This window comes from Anomalospiza imberbis, chromosome 1 (assembly GCF_031753505.1).
Source record: "Anomalospiza imberbis isolate Cuckoo-Finch-1a 21T00152 chromosome 1, ASM3175350v1, whole genome shotgun sequence".
In the NCBI taxonomy this organism is placed as follows: Eukaryota; Metazoa; Chordata; class Aves; order Passeriformes; family Viduidae; genus Anomalospiza; species Anomalospiza imberbis.
This window is the reverse complement of record NC_089681.1, coordinates 124,279,669-124,296,289: the sequence shown is the minus strand read 5'-3', so window position 1 is coordinate 124,296,289 and position 16,621 is coordinate 124,279,669. Positions and strand designations below refer to the sequence as shown.

Here is a 16,621-nt window from a genome sequence, read left to right as displayed (position 1 = left end):
TTGCATGTCAAATTTTGCCTTTCTAAGGCAATGGTAACTAAGGACCAAAAGCATCAGAAACCTTTCCTTGGAAAGGACTGTCTGTGCTTTGCTCTTGAAAATAAAGTAATGAAGTAAAGCTCATACCTTTCTTTTAATCAGATGTTGGTAACATATTGATGCCATTTATTTTTTAGAGAAAATACTAGAGATTAGATCATATGCTTAAATCCCTTCTCTGCAGAAGGTAATCAGTGATGTATTAGGCCACAGGAATGGACTAGAAATATATCTGCTTCTGTAACCCAGTAGTCAGGGAATTTGGCTTAAAGAAGCATTGAGCCCATTGCCAAAGTTATATTTTAGTCTTTCACATCATCTTGTCATTGGATAAAAGGCACAAAAGTTATGCCTCATAAATCAGTGTTTGTATCACTGTTCCTTTCTTTCTTCACAGTAGCACAGCTTTGGAAGGAAGGATGGTGAACACCTACAAGGTGAACAAGCTGGCTCATAGGCCATCAGAGAGTGGAATAGCTGGCACACACAGGGTTAAATTTTTGTGAGCAAAGGAGGTTGTTTTACTTCAAGGTCTGTAACCAGACTGTGTTCTAAGTAACTCTTTTAAATTGTGTGGAACTGCACTGTTTAGGAATGTTCAGGTCCAAGTGTAAACTGAGATTAAATGCTAGCCCTTTATTAAAGAGAGATTTGAGGAGGATGGGGGATGTACTTTTATTCCACCCTAATATTTTCTTGGTGAAAGCATATGTCCTTGGAATGGACTTTTGATTGTGTTTAATGCATGGCTTCTATATGTTCAGGCATACAGATTTTGCAAAATGAGTAGGGCAAGTTTCACACAGATGTTTTGTATGTCTTATTAAATATCATGATTGAAATAAATTAAGAAGGTTGTGATGGTGGCAATGAAGGGTCTCCAACTGCTTTCAGCCAGTACATAGTGCTGACTAATTTTCCACAGGAAAGGTTTTGGACTTGCATTTAGAGAAATTCTAAACAGAATCAAAATGGCTTTCTCTGAAACAGCAGATTTAACATTTTAGTATTTTTCTTAAGTGCATTGATCTCTTTGCCAGGCTCCAAAGGTTTAAAAAAGCATTTGAAAGAAAGAGGAAGTTTTGAATTTGTGGATGAGAAAAAGAAAAAAAAGTACACTTTTGAGTCTAAATGAATACATTTTTCCACACTCTTACCCTTCTAAGGAGTAGAGGGTATTTAGTTCATTCCTCAAGTGGAGTAGAGAAATGTGGTCTAAGTATTCTCAAAACTGCTGAGAATTGAATATACAGGGGACACTTGGTCAGGACCCTGATCTCTCCTGTAGTGCACATGCTGCTGGCAGTTATTGAAAATCTCCATCCTCTCCTCTGTTGCTTTCTTCCAACTTCTGAGTGACATTTGCCCTTGATAAGGCCAAAATGAAATTCAATCCCCAGATATCAGGATTTTCTATTTTTAAATACTAAATTGAACCTATTCAGTAAATACTGAAATAATGATTTACAGGTGATTTTTGGGTTTTTTTTTCCCTTGCTTTCATTGTATTACAGATGATACATTTCTTCAGTCCCACTTTTGGAAGACATAGGAGTTTCTGTAGCTTTCTAAAAGTGATTTTGAATTTTAAGTGTCTGTAGCTTTCCAACAGAGGTTAAGTCCCTGGGTAAATAGCTCACTGTTAATCATAAATGTGACATTACTCACATAATTCAGTCAATCTAAAATAGGGAAAAAGTAGAGAAGTTGTTTACAAGCTAAAGTATTGCAATAACAAGACCATATTATGTTGACAGACTGATTTCTTGAAAATTCTATTCTAAGTAGAAAATCAGTTTATGGAGAATACAAGATCTAAAAAGAGAGACACTCAGTTATCAGTGAATGACAATTACTCTATATCATCTGTTTGCTGAGAAAACAGGAGCAGTTAGGGCATTGCATCTCTTACTGCATTTATTAACCTTGCAACTTGTAAGCCAAACTCTTCACAACACAAGGTACTGAAGCTAATCATGGGCTTGAAAACCCTACTAGATGAGACACTGTCAGGATAATAATCTTTTGGCATTTAGTTTTCTACTTTATTACTAGTTTCAGCTCAAACACTTAAAAATAAATTAATTTTGGCCACTGTTTATGTTTTCCCCTCCATTTAATTTTTTACTTTCTACTTTTCTTACTTACATGATAGACTAACATGGCTCACTTCAGCTGTCTTCCTTATTGTAGAAAGCTCTCCTTTTCCCAGGCCTGTGAGCTCTGGCATGTGTCTGTTTACCTGAAAGAACCAGTGAGAGTGCCCTTTTGTTCCTGGCTGATCAGTTTAGGCAGCATCTGCTATTGCAGCATGACCCCTTTGTCTATCCTGTAACATAGCCACAGGACTTAGATTACTTATAAGGAAAAACTTTTTTTACAATGAGGGAAGCAAAATACTGGAACATATTTCCCAGGTGTTAGATGCCCCATGCCTGCAAACATCCAAGGTCAGGTTGGACAGGACTCTGAGCAACTTGATGTAGGTGAAGATGTCCCTGCTAGTCCCAAACCATTCTATGATCAAAACTGATCTCAATTGCTCATGAGTTGCAGCTGACTTGTCTTGCTGTCTGGGCATCTCCCACCTGAGCACTGAGCCCTGCTCCTTCTCAAGAGTGCGTTAAAGAAACCAGTTTGGGTCAACTGGACCTTTGAGAACTACTACAGAGGGATGAATATAAATGTTTACATCATGAATATAAGTGTTTGAAGAACTGGAGCACATATTGCTTAGTGGCATTTGTCTCATAAGAACAAATCACCCACCCAAGGAGTTCTGTTTAGATGCTTGCAATAGTCATCTTAGTTTTTACATATACTGTAAAAACATTCGTCCAGAGATTTTAAAATCTCTGTTCATCCCTTTCCCAAACAGCACTACCACAGAGATCATTTGATAATCATGTAATAAAAATGTCAGTAAAATAAGGCATTGAAGTAATATCGTTCTGATGCATGTATTTCTCTGAAATGGTAAACTTTGACTCAACAATTTGGGTTTCAAGTCCACTTTTACACATTATACTTTGGTAAAATTATATCTTCTTTAAACCACAATAGTATTTTTTTCCCCTTCCTCACACATTCTCCGGATATTCTTTTCTCTGACATAAAACTTTTGGTTTGTATAGTACATCTGAGTTGCCTGAGGTGGTGTGAGGGCAAAGTCTTTGTCTCCATTCCCTAAAAGCACTAAGACTATGAACAGCTTTCTTTTTCAGTAAGTCAGAGTGATTCCTTTCATTGATTGTCCACTCTACACTGTTTTCCTGCCTTGTCTTAGCTGTTAATATAGAAGCATATAAATCATCACGATTTACAATTCAGTTCAGCTAACATTTTCATTGTTTGATTTAAGACACAGGCATCAATATCTGCTGCTTTGCTGTCAAAAGTGCACTTCAGCTGTCCTTGCACAAGACATAGGCTGATCAGACAGAAGCAAGAAGCACAGTTGCGCCAAAGTCATTATTCCCAGCAGTGGTTTTCTTGGTAAGCACTTGGAAATAGTTGGCTGGTGGTTGGTGCCAGAGGTCTGACAAAAGTAGTGAGCTTTTTAATTGAATGTACCAAAAGCAATATTTCTAAACTGCATTGTATCGTTGGCACAATAAAACAAGTAGACAACAAATGCTTCTCTTGAATTTGGAGAAGCATTACTTCTTGGTTATCTCTGTTCCTCTACTTATTCCTTTAAAAAATGCAAAGCAAATCTGCTGCCTGCACTACATCAGTCCCACCAAAGCAATCTGCATTAGCTGAAATACTTTTGCAAAGGTGTGAATGTAGGGAGTTGGTTAAAAATCTCACAGCTTTATTGTGTGTCTGATTTGCAAACATCTAACTTTCAACCTTTAAACTTCTCTCTTTTTCTCTGCTCATTACATAAGAGGTACATCAGAAGGTTTATTAGAGTTTATTAGTTTATTAGGGTATGTTGCAGGCCCCACAGTAAGTAAATCAATAGGTTAAATCCTCTGACTACTGGTTAGAAAACTCAGGGAATAACTTGCCTATACATTTGTAAAGTTTGTCTGGATATACTAAATATAGCATGTTTTTTCCTGCCTGTCTTTTACTCCAACTTGGCACCCTGTTCAGCCATTAAAAATCAAAGAAAAAATGCAAAAGGTAGAATGAATCAAAATAGATCTTGGAGCTTATATCATACTTTTTAGATCTGATACTTCTCTTGGAATGCTTCAATTAATATAATTCTGTAAAAATCAATTCAGCACTCTTTATTGCATTTACTCTCACAGTCACAGTGAAAAGCTTCAAATTGTATAGAGATTTTTTTTTCGCCCTAGTTATTTGGTTGAGAAGGAAATCTCTAACTCTCTGTGTTAATTTAGATAAATATGGGGTTTGGGTTTGTTTTTTCTTTTATAGCCACAACACCAGACCTTTATATTGCTCATGAAAGTTTAATTCTTGATCCATTATTATTTTTACTCTGTGTTAATAATGCATTAGATGTGCTTCTTGCCTATCTGTGGATGTATAGATGGCTACACTTTGGTTAGACCAGTCAGAAATGTTGCTGAGATCACCCTCACTCCAAACAGATTCTAATGCTTATTGGTTTCATGTTTTAAGAAAAATGAGTCAGTGCATGAAGGAATTTTATTCAAGATGTACTTATTAGATAAGTTGCCTCAGTGAAGGTTATAGTTTCAGTATTGATCAAACCACTCTCCCCTGGTGTAGAGATGATTAATTCCCTATTAACTCCTAAGAGAAGACTAACCTAAAGTGTACATTTGAATGAGTGGTACTGCTTCCTCCAAAGTGCACACAATCCCCATTATTAAAAGTAACTCCTCAAATGCCTTCTGTGTGCATACTACCTGCTTACCTTGATGTATTATTTCTATACACATAATAGTTTTTCCTGATTTTGCCAAATAATTCTACATTATTCTTGCTGTAAATTATACCAGACGTGGGCTTTTGTATTTTACATATCTCTTCTTATAGCAGGGTATTTAGAGCTGGTTTCAAAAGCCAGACAGTTTTTAAAAATTGTAATCTGGAAAATTTTGCTGATATTAGAAATTTCTGTCTTTCTGACAGCTATTAATTAACAGCCAACGAGAACAACATGTACATAAATAGTTCTTGCACTGACCCAGTCTAACTTGTGAACCTGTGTTTGTGGATTCCTAAAGCAAAGTATCTTGACTGATGGCTATTCTGAGACTCTCAGGTGCACCTGTTATGTGTATGAGGCCTAGAGGATAACCTGTTCTCTGGCCAAGTGATTTCATGTTTCGTGTAACATTTGAAAGACCAGTAGTGGCCTGAATACCATCACCAGAAAATTTTGTCATGCAGATCTCTATCAGAAGATGGAGAGGCTCTTGATTCTAGGTGGTCTCAGTGATTTCGTCTTGTTGGGAGAGTGACAGAGTGGAAAAGCTGGGATTTCAGGCTGTTTGCAAATGCTTTATGTATGTATGGGAAAGTTCAGAATGGTTGTGGCTTTATCCTTCTGCAGCATAGGAAAAATAAACCCCAAAGTACCATCAACCATGAAGACTAATACTTTCAGCTTCAGGCACATTTCCCAATTGCTCCCCAGTTTGTCACACATCAGCTGATGCCTGTGAAACTGTTTCTGCAAGATGTGTGTTTAGAAGAAAACTTGATTACAAGTGAAACTCTAACACAATACTCAACTTGATTGGTGCTATGATTAAAATACTGTCAGTCTCTCTAATATTTCGTTTTTAATTACTTTTCTAAAAACTATCTAAACTTGATATAATTTCTGTGGTAGTGGCCACGATCCAGTCTTCACAAATTATTGTTTTCTGTGAACCTTACAAGGACGCAGTTTTGTATTTTCTTGCAGAACATGAATGAATCTATTACTCATCACTGTGGCATCTCATGAGATGCCAACGCATCAAACATTAGGCTAATTACTAAGTCAAGACTCTTTCTGTGGACATTTCTGTAAGGGTTCTAGCTAGTCTCATAAACTAGGATTATTTGAGGGCATCAAAGGATTTGTGCATCCTGCAGCAAGAATTAAATAAGCTCAAATTGAGATAGATTTACAGTGACATTACAGAAAAGTAGGCAAGAGAAGCCTTTTTCTTTAAATTGTATGTTTTAAATTTTTCAGTATCCCCCTTTTTCTGACAAGCTGCTTACCATATGTTACTGTTTTAAAATGTTGGAGCTGAATAGTATAGGAAGTTTTAGGTAATATGGAAGTTTAGTTCTTCAGTTAGTAAAGATCCTAACTTGTTTGAGGAATATTTTTAGTTGTGAAGTAAAATTAAGAAGGTCCTGTCTCTAATGACAAAATTTTGAACAGTGCCAGTTTCTTGTATTCAGAACTATTTTAATATAAGTAAGAAGTTTTTCATAAGTAAGTAAGTAATATAAGTAAGAAGAATTTCATAATCCATGACAAACAAATTGGGGGACACAGTGATAATGTTTACTGGTTTTGAACAGCTTCTGTGTCCTGGCTATTGTTCTCTGCTTTTATCCAAATATTTTCTACAAATAAAAATAATTTGGATTGTTTAAAAACATTTCAAATTAACTTAAGACATTCAGATATTCTTGATTTGACAATACTATTTTTGGTGATCTGAACATAACCTTTAAAAGCAGGCTTCCAGAGAAGATATTGAAATTATGAATTTCAGATAAACTTCCCAAAATATTCTATGATGGTTTTTTAAAACATTTTAGATTGACAGTCATATTTAACATATTGTGGACATAAAAGATGGAAAATCAATATTACAAGACAATATAAGTTGACAAAGATGATACATTAGATTTTTTGCAATATATTCATATATATATTTCACTATTCATTAATTTATTTGTCATTTTAATGGTAGGAAAAACCCCAAAGCACCTTCAAAGTCTGCTTATGCATGGCTTAAACACCTCTTTACCCCTGAAGAATATATATGATTTTTGAACAGAAAACACTAACATATATATATATATATATGTGTGTGTGTGTGTGTGTGTGTGTGTGTGTGTGTGTATAAAATTTCCATCATTAAAAAGACTATTCATGGAAGTAAGATGTTCACTGCCTTACTTGTAAAACAGCTTAAAGAATCATGTTTTTTGAACAGATCTCATCTGTAAGTCTATCTTGCTCCCTGTCTAGCACTTGCAGTAGAAGGCCTCAAGCCTGGTCATTAACTGTGGTTTCCTGCCCCAACATTTAAAATTAACAGATGAAGGACAATGGAGGTGCATCCCCACCTATCTCCCTCAGTATCTGCTTTTGGATATGGTTGTCCATTGGTTTGTTTAATCTCTTCTTGAACATGTTGTTTCCTGCAACTCTGTCTTCAGCAGGAAGTTAACATACTCAATGCCCTTTGCATAAAGAACTTTCTTGTTTTAATCCAAGTTGAAATTAATTTCAGCAGGTAACCCTGTGCCTAGGTAGTTATTCTGTCTCTCTTTCAAGACAGCTGCGCCATGCCCTTAGTAATTTTATTTGTTCTTCTCTTGCTTTTTCTGACTCTGCTATGTTCTGCAGATATGGAGAGTGCTGCATGCAGTTGATAGTGACAGAATTATAGTTATGTTCATCCTCAGCTATATTCTTGATAAGGCCCAGCATTTTATTGTTCTTTTTTCTTTTTGGCATCTGTTGGACTTTGAGCTGATGCTTATAGAGAACTGTCCATGATGGTTCTAACATCTCGCTCTCTTCTGAGTAGAACATCTCCAAGAAAAGGTTTTCTTGTACCCAAAACAGAGCAGAGGGCTTAAGAAGTTAAAATATAGAACTCTTTTATAAGGAAAATCTACTGATTGCAAGGCAGATTTCAACAGTGCATTTGAAAGGGTGTTTAGAAAGAAAGTAAAGCTGCACCCTCTGTAAGTAGCAGTTCCGTCTATGAAAGGGTACTATTTAGATAGATAATATATCAGAGTGTCTATACATATAAGTCTTTTCTCTGAGGAGCTTGTAAAAAATTATTTGACATTTTATCCTATCAAATTTTCAGTATACTAATACAGAAGCCTTCTATTTGCCTTTTGTGCAGGATGAATGGCACTTGCTGTAGCCACATTACATCATAATACAGCATTTGGTCAATGATTGGTGTTTTTAAACTGCAGGATCAGTTCAATGCAAATATCAGAGAATAATTGCTTAACCTATCTTCCCCTTGTTCAGAGCTCTTCAGTGTTAAGTATAAAATGAGCCAGGGTTATGATTTCTGCCAAATCAATAAAACCAAAGGATTTGTGACCAAAGCCTTAATTGTCTTAACAAGAGCATGTATGCCTCTCAAACTAATGAATCATCAAGTATTATTGGCTTCTTTACCCTTAAACCTTTTGAATAATGCAGATTTTTAAATAGGAGGGTAAATGTTATGCGTGTTAACAGTTTTACAGATTAGCTGTGATTTTGTACTTTGGACTATGACACTCATTACTGGACTTGTGTCCTGCCATTTCCATTTGTCTGTGACTAATGTATCAAGATCAACTGATTCTGCACTTTTGTTGAGTTGTTTGGTTGGTTTTTTTTTGTATCTTCAGTGTGTACAATCCAAGAGGTTAAGTCAGAATTACTAATCATTTCCATCAAATAGATCAAATCTTTCTTAATACTGATTCCAGACACTTGATCAATGATGAATTTATTCAGATGTAGCGTAAAACCTATGAGCTGGTGTAAACATCTGTGTGTCTGAGATTCTTGTAAGAGCACCTATGGTGTGAGGAAGTTAATTATCAAAAAAAGTTATGGCCTTCATGTTTAGAAAACTGTATTCGCATACACAGAAGTCATGTGTCAGGATTGGAAATTATACTTCTGCTTACTGGTGAGCTGTAGAAGAGGAAAAGGGAGGAAAAAGAGGTAAGATAATTTACAACAAAAAAAGAGTGCAAGTATTCTTTCCAAAAAAGACAATGGGGGTGATGGCGTGTTTCTTCTACATGGCATTTTCATTTGCAACTTTCATTTTTCTAGTTTAATTAAAAAATGCAACCGTACCTTTTTTTCTTTAACAAAGTGCTTAATGTCATTTAGTTGTACTTTCTATATTAGAGTAAAATTATGGATTTATGTGCTTTGATAAGTTAAAGGCTAGACAAGGGTCCCAATGCATACCTTTGTCTTCAAGAAGCCTTCTCTTCTGAAAATTGCTCAGAAGTGTTGGCTTTATGATTATGAAAGCTTATTCTTACATGATACCAAAATGTGTGCTAAAGTCTTCAGCAAAGTATTTAAAACTATGAGCAGTACCTCTACAGCACATACTCAGCCCTGGTTAGGCTGCACCTTGAGTACTGTGTCCACTTCTGGACCTACCCAATTTAGAAAGGATGTTGAGATGCTCAGACATGTCCAGTGAAGGGCAGCAAGGCTGGTGAAGGGTCTGAAGGAAATCCAGAGTATTCACAAGAAGCATGGTGTAAAGGATATTGGGACAACAAACCCTGCATGTGAAAAATGCTAGGTGAAGGTCTTGGCACTAGTGTTAGCTGCTTAAGGGCAGTGAAATTTAAGAAATTTTAGGTGATTTTAAGAAAGAGATGATCCACCAGATTTATAAACAATATTAACATAATGTGGGAGTAAATCAGTTTCTAGTACAGCAACACAGAATTTAAAATATATTTTCTTCCTAATCCACGTCTCTTGTGAAAATATACGTGTGAGAAGATACTAATTTATTTGTGCAAATAAGTAATTTTCAGCTAGATGGTAGCTTTGGAACATCTGCCTAAACTTTATTGATGTAAGACTTTAATCCTTTTTTCTCTGGTATTGGTAGAACTGCTCTGACTAATAAGCTAGAAAGTATGGTCATCTTCTGATGTTTACTGACATGCATAATGTCATTAATTTCACTGAGGGACTTTGCACAGGGAAGTATCATTCCTCAATTTATAGTGTAAGTTTAAACAGTAGCAATAATCCCAACTGAAAGTCCAAATGCAATTAACACTGTACATAGTCTGAAACACTAATGATGTTTAGTTCATATTTTTTCAACTGTTGATTTTCAAAGCTCGTAAAGGTCTTATCCTGCCATAAACTGTTCATGTTTAATCATTTTCAGCATCTACCAGACACATTCACTCCCAGGTAGATGATACATAATCAAGCAGATTCCTTACCAGATCATTAGTTCACAGTAAAATATCATCTAACAACTCACAGTGGCACAATCCAGAGATGGCAAAGGCCATTCATTATTCGTCCAGCTCTGCGGAGAGCTGACAATGTGAGAGACAATCTAAGATGGCACTGGAAATATATATAGGAAAGTTTCTCTAAAAGTGCAGGCTAGCTTCCTATTATTTATTGAAGAATATTGCAGAGAGCAAGCCTGCAAAATTGCAAGGTATTTGCAGAACTAAGAAATTTATGGAGAACTTTGCTAAAATACCATTGCTAGAGTAAGGAAAGACATAACCTCCTAATCATAAATAAACCATGAAGGTCGTGGTCAACACACAGATGACAGAATGCGACTGAAGGACCACTTCGTTCAACTCAGCCTCAGGCACTGGAGAAAAATTGTACTTAAGTGTACTGATATGTCAGAAAGCAATAAAGAACCAGAAATACCATCAGCTTCAGGATGACAGTCACAGAAACCTCAACTCTAAGAGCATTGATCTTATGTGTAAAGGCAAGCAGAAAATGATTGCAGTTGACAGAAACTGTGGATTTGAAAGACAAATCTTAATCCTAAATCACAAATAATGAAGCTAATAGTGTTTGTGAGAAATGTACTGTACATATATATCACATCACTGAGTACATAACACCAGCATGAAAGTTCAAAAATAAATGAAAAATAACCTGACAGCAGAGTTTAATAAAAGATATGAGTTATATGCTTTCAAAGAGAAACGTGAAATATTTAAAAGAGAATAGCTTGAACTGTTGAATAACAATTATCAGATTGTTGTACCTCTGAAAGTGCCATTACCAGTCCCACTAAAATAATCTTCTAAAAGGGGTTAAAACATCTTTTTTTCAGAAACATTGCACTGTTTGTGTATTAATCTCAGAACAACCACCAAAGGAGGAAAAAATAATGCTATCTCCTACTGTGGCAGTGAGCCTAAATTTTCACTCCCTGATAAGCATTATATTTACAGCAGGACAGTATGTCCTGATATACCAAAAGCAAACATCTTTGCAATGCCTGCATGCAGTAACCAGAGTATTTATCTCCCAGTCAATTTTTCTTACATTTCCTGAAGTGAGACATATGCAGTCTTTGATTTGACAACACAAATAAAGTGAATATTTAGGAAAATTTAGAAGCCAGTACACACAGTTCTGATTTTTTTAAATGAGTGCATCATACTATAACATCATAATTTTTAGACACTGATGATTAATTGGACTTTAGGGTCTACCTCTTTCCTCTCTACAATTTTTTGAATCTAGATAGATAAAAATAATGTTTTCATTCTATGCAGTTCTTCAGTCACAATTTCAACATCAGAATTTTATGCCTCAAAAAATGTAGAGATTCTGTACATGTGGAGAAAAGTGAAAAGTATGAGCTTTAACTGCTGCATATTTTGTCATAGTTATAGTTGCAAAAATATGACTTTTTTGTGGGTTTTGTGCTTGTGGTCTCTGCAATATTTAAAGACTTTTCTTTGGTAGCTGAATTCTAATTTTCTATCTATTGATATTTTAAGTACATATAGTAGCAAAAATGTATAAACCAAGCTGGGAAACAGCTGACTTTCACTACTAGAAATTTGACAGAATTGCTAAATATACTGTTTCACAATTTAACAAAACAGGGTCATTGTGGTGGGAATTTTTATCTTATTGCTGTAAATAATTGAGTTAAAGAAAAAAACTCTAAATATTGAATGAAACGTGATAGTGGAAGAAAAATAAAAAGAAACTGTGGAAAATATATGTTTGGCATCAAAAGTGGTGGCTTCTACAAGACCAGTAGCATAAAAGCTGTGACTTCAACAATACATTTCAGCAGGTATTTCTTGTACAAATTAAAATACTGCTTGGTATGAGCTGTGCAGAGTGATTGCAGAGCCACTGTCAAGCCTTGTACTGAAAGCTAATCAACACAGTTCTGTCAGCAATCACTGGATGGAGGAAAAGCTGGAAGTCTTGCAATTATGCAATTGTCTTATTTATTGAAAGAACTACTGTCCTACATAGAAATTCAAAATTGATAGTGTATTTGGAGTGGACAGACAGCTAGTTCCTCATTTTACAGATGATGCCTTTGCATATTTCCATTTTCCCTGGTGTAGGTTTTTATTGCATTCACAGTGTCTTGGTGAGCAAATCTAATTTCATGGAGAAAACAATCTTGGACATATTAATGAATTGTTGCTGAAAAGAGAGGGAAAAGACAATATAAAATAATTTTTGGTCAAGTCAGTGATGCTAAACAAGAAGTCACTGACCTGTGAAACTTCACTCAAGTTGCCTTAGCTATCAGTACTGGAAAAATGTGAACATTAGAAAATGTATTCCTGTCTTTGTATTAGCCTTAACAAATTCTCATCCTTATCTGGCATTAAAGGAAACCCTTGAATTCTGAGCATCTAAAAGTTCTGCAAGCTGAGATATACATTATAGATGATATGACAGCTAGAAAGACAACTGAAAATAAAACCTGTTCATTTCCCACTGTAATTTTTTTCCAGAATAGACTCACTAAACTGAGTTTTGTTTAACTCTGCTGTTTAAACATGGTCTGTTTGCTGAAAGTCACTAGAGGACTAATAATCACCTTGTATGCTTTAGTGGAGCAGTTGACTACAGAACCAGAATACTCCATATTGCCTGTAACAAAGTAAATGTTTTGAAACTGTATCAGAATCTAGCAGAGCCAGGAGAAATCTATGTGCTGATAGGTCTCTCCTGATTTTCAGCTCTCATTAAACTTTGCAGGATTTTAATGAAATGAATTTGTTTTCTGAAGTTCTTCCCTAGCCGCAGTCTTTTGCAGATCATGACTTCAGTGGCTGCTCTGACAGGTGTGCACAAGAGTCCATTGAAAATCAGTGCCAGTAGCCTACTGACACTTTCCCTTATCTTCGGCTCGTCATGAAGGATCTTTAGAATTGATCATTCTAAACCCTAACCAGAAATGATCAAACAAAACTAAATATCTCACCTGATTCAATATTTAATGCAAAAATAACCAAGTAACCCCTTCTCCTCCCACATCTCCCCAAAATTTCACCATCCAAATCTCACCCTTCCCAACCTAATTGCTCTCTTTTGTCATCTTAATTATTTGAGAACTCATTCCAGAATGAAAATATATTTGGTCTGTTGATTCAAAAGGAATTAGGTTTGGTCTGCTTTGATTTGAGTTAAAATAGCAGCTCTCTAATTTTTTTTCTTCTCCACAGCCAGAACATGAAGATCTAAGGTATTCCAAAGCCATATGAGCATATTTTGTTTTCTTTCAACTTATTCATGTCAGAACATCTTAACAAACAAAACTGGATAGAATTTGACTGTATCTTTCAAAACAAGAAATTGTTTGAAGGATATTGCAAGGAAATTTCATGAATGTGAGACTGAACTGCAAAGAGAATAAGTGCTCAAGCAATTTAACTATATGAGAAAAGAAATAATTTATCAGAAAGTGTACAAAATCTATGTAACACTGATTTATTGCAAACATTAAAAAAATCCCTCAAAGTGCTCTTCATAAAATGCACCTAGAAAATACTTCCCAGCTTCAACATTATCGCAGTGTTCCCATTACCAAAACAGAAATTGATCTCCTTTCACAGGATGTGTTATTCCTTGCCTTAGTTCTTTCTTGATAGGACAGGACTTGGGTTTGCCAATAGAGGGCAATAGTCAAGCTAGGAAAGACTGCATCCATCATTTTTGCAACTTCTAATGAGTCAGAAGGACACATAGAATCCTCATCTGCTTTTATGGATATTGCTGTGTAATTGCAGTGTAATTATGGCACACGACAGCTTCAGAAAATTATCTTTGAAGAAAACAGCTGGTTCTCTTTAACAAACAGAGATGAAATCCTGTCAATTAAAAAAAATCCAAAAGAAAAATACTAAAAATATATGCCAATAATAAACAGGCAACAACAAAGACAAAAAAAAAAGAAATAACATAAAAAATTAAAATGGATAAATCTGAGAAACTGCTATGAAAAATATGACTGACTGAAGTATAAAACAAGAGAAAATTACAATGATGTGAATGTTCTTTCATTACATGGTTTTATATTACAAAGCAAATAGGCTCATTGAAAATATTTCCATTTTCCTTCTTCCACTCATGAGCAGTACGTAAGATCCCATTCCTGACAGCCCTTCTGCATGCTCCCTCTCAACAGAAGCAATCCCCTTGGTTTCCGTGGAATTTTTCAGCCTGATAAGGCCAGCCACAGCCCCGTGCTGCAGCTCCAGAGCACAGAGCTCGCCAAGCCTTGCTCTGCCAAGGGAATCTGACGGCTTCCTTTGCTGGGGGTGGACCAGGGGCCAGGCTTGGGTGCTGGCTTGGCTTGGGTGAGAGACATGCCCAAAGCTGGGAATTGCCACTGCAGCCCTCATGAAGAGCACAGCAGCCAGGAGAAGCAGTGAGCTGTGGGGAGGGGAGCTGCAAGGAGCAAGTTTTAGCAGCCAGTTGGGGAACGAGACCAAACCGCCTCCACCGCAGGCCTGGATGTGCACCAGCTGACACTAGCAAAGGAAATGGATATGGATTTCGTGCACTTCTGTAGCTTGGAAACAATAAAATAGAGAAAGGGAATGTTGCAAAACACTTTTTAGTAAGTACACCAAGTGTTTTCCAGGTGTTTTGAAATCTATATTGATATGTACATATAATTATTATTATGTAATTAAACTTAACAAAAAAAATTAGTCCAAAATAACAGTTAAACAATACATGCAGAAAAATCTGTTCTGTGGCAATGCTCTGTAAGCCCTGGAGCTACAGAGCTTTCAGTACTCAACTTCCTTATTTCCTGATGTTAAAATGGGTGAACTGAGGGACTGGGATTATCTCCCACAGATTAATTTGCATGTGTGCTATATGGCTCTTCTGTAGGCAGCAGGCAGACAGAGAAGAAGAAAAAATACACATCAGTACTATTGGTAGTTTTTGTGTGCCAGGAAGAAATTCAGCATTAGTGAAGTATGTTGCACTACCAGACTCAAAATAGTTATTGAGGGGGGAAAAATAACTCTATTAAGCTTGAAGCATGTGGCCAAGGTTATACAGAAGAACCTTATTTGGCATATAGTATGAGCTGTGAAACATTGAAAAATAATTACATTTTATTTATCAAAGTCTTATTTTTTCAATTCTTAATTTGCAGATATTTATAAATGTTACAAACCCTTGAAATACACAAGAATTCTATAATCTATGTCAGTATTGCATTATGTAAGCATCTTTTGTAAGTTTCCAGTTAAGGATGTACTTTGCATTTACAATAGAGTTATTAAAGTGTAATTATATATTTCCAGTTAATTTAACAGCGTAAGTAATAATGAATTAAAATAGCACATGTTATATGAAAAAAAAATAGCAGTTCAGGAAGAACTGTTTAATTTTCTCAATGGTGTGGGTTTTTCTAGATTCTCACATTCCATTTCCTTATTTGTTTAAATTTGGTAGGAATGGTGATCAGGCTGGAAAAAACCTCCAATCAGAGACAAGAGTTCATTCTTGCGTATGTGTATTGTTCTCTATATCTGATGCAGTGCAAGACTTGCCCAAATATTTGCAAAGGCTGGTCTCTAACAGTTGATCCACTTTGTGGGAAGACTTATTGCTCCATGGAATGGAAGCTGTCATTTAGTTCATGAGTTTTGAACAACAAAGTGTTTAAACTAGAATGAAGCTTTGGAAGTATAGACAGCTGGAAGCACAGAGGCAGTTCACTGAGCAGAGGCTGATTCAGAAAAATGCAAACTTCCCAGTAGTCTAATCAATATAATGAAAAGTACCTTCTGTATTGTCATCTGTGACCCAGGCTGAGGAACAAATAACTTTAAGCCATACCTCAGAGAAGCAGGTGTTTGATGTTGCTTTTTATCCTGTCTGATAATATAGGGTTAGGAAAAGAGTCATCATTATGGATATTTCTTGCCAAGCGGACAAAAAAGATAAATGAAAAAGATGGCTTTATGAAAAGGCAGTTGGAATGTGTTATTGTAATTGGAGGAAATATTGGAAAATAGTGTAACTGAACAAAATATTGAACATACATGAACCTGTGTTTTAAAATGCTCAAACCACAGTTCCATTTTATAGAACTAAATAAACTACAATCCATACCAGTAATCAATTGTGTGTAGACAATCAAGTAAGTTTTTTTTTCCATGAATTCTGCTGATTACTGAAAGGAATAGTTAAATATTAAAATTAAATATCGATATACATTTCTAGAGAAGACAGCGCTTTAATTAATAATAGCAGAATTTTACCATGTAGATATTTACATTTTTCTTTAATGTGATTATGAAAAATTAATTTTTATATGGTAACAATTGGCAGATAGTTTTATTATTTTCAAAGAAGAAGACATTGCTCTGGGAGTTAATAATTCAAGGA

General features: G+C 35.5%; 1 long non-coding RNA gene across 7 annotated transcripts in view; it reads left to right on the top strand.

Annotated features, from left to right (window-relative positions):
* The window catches only part of LOC137485500 (uncharacterized), a 28,667-nt gene that overhangs the window by 892 nt on the left and 11,154 nt on the right, over nt 1–16,621 (top strand). The window contains exon 3 of one of the 7 annotated variants that reach the window (XR_011005346.1): nt 15,769–16,463. The exons of 1 other annotated variant lie outside the window; for it this stretch is intronic. This is a non-coding gene — a long non-coding RNA (uncharacterized lncRNA). Of the gene's footprint in view, nt 1–223; nt 343–2,232; nt 2,300–3,400; nt 3,535–5,542; nt 5,647–14,393; nt 14,504–15,768; nt 16,464–16,621 lie in introns of those variants that run through there. 5 more of the 7 variants (XR_011005337.1, XR_011005347.1, XR_011005353.1 and 2 more) reach the window with 5 other exon arrangements.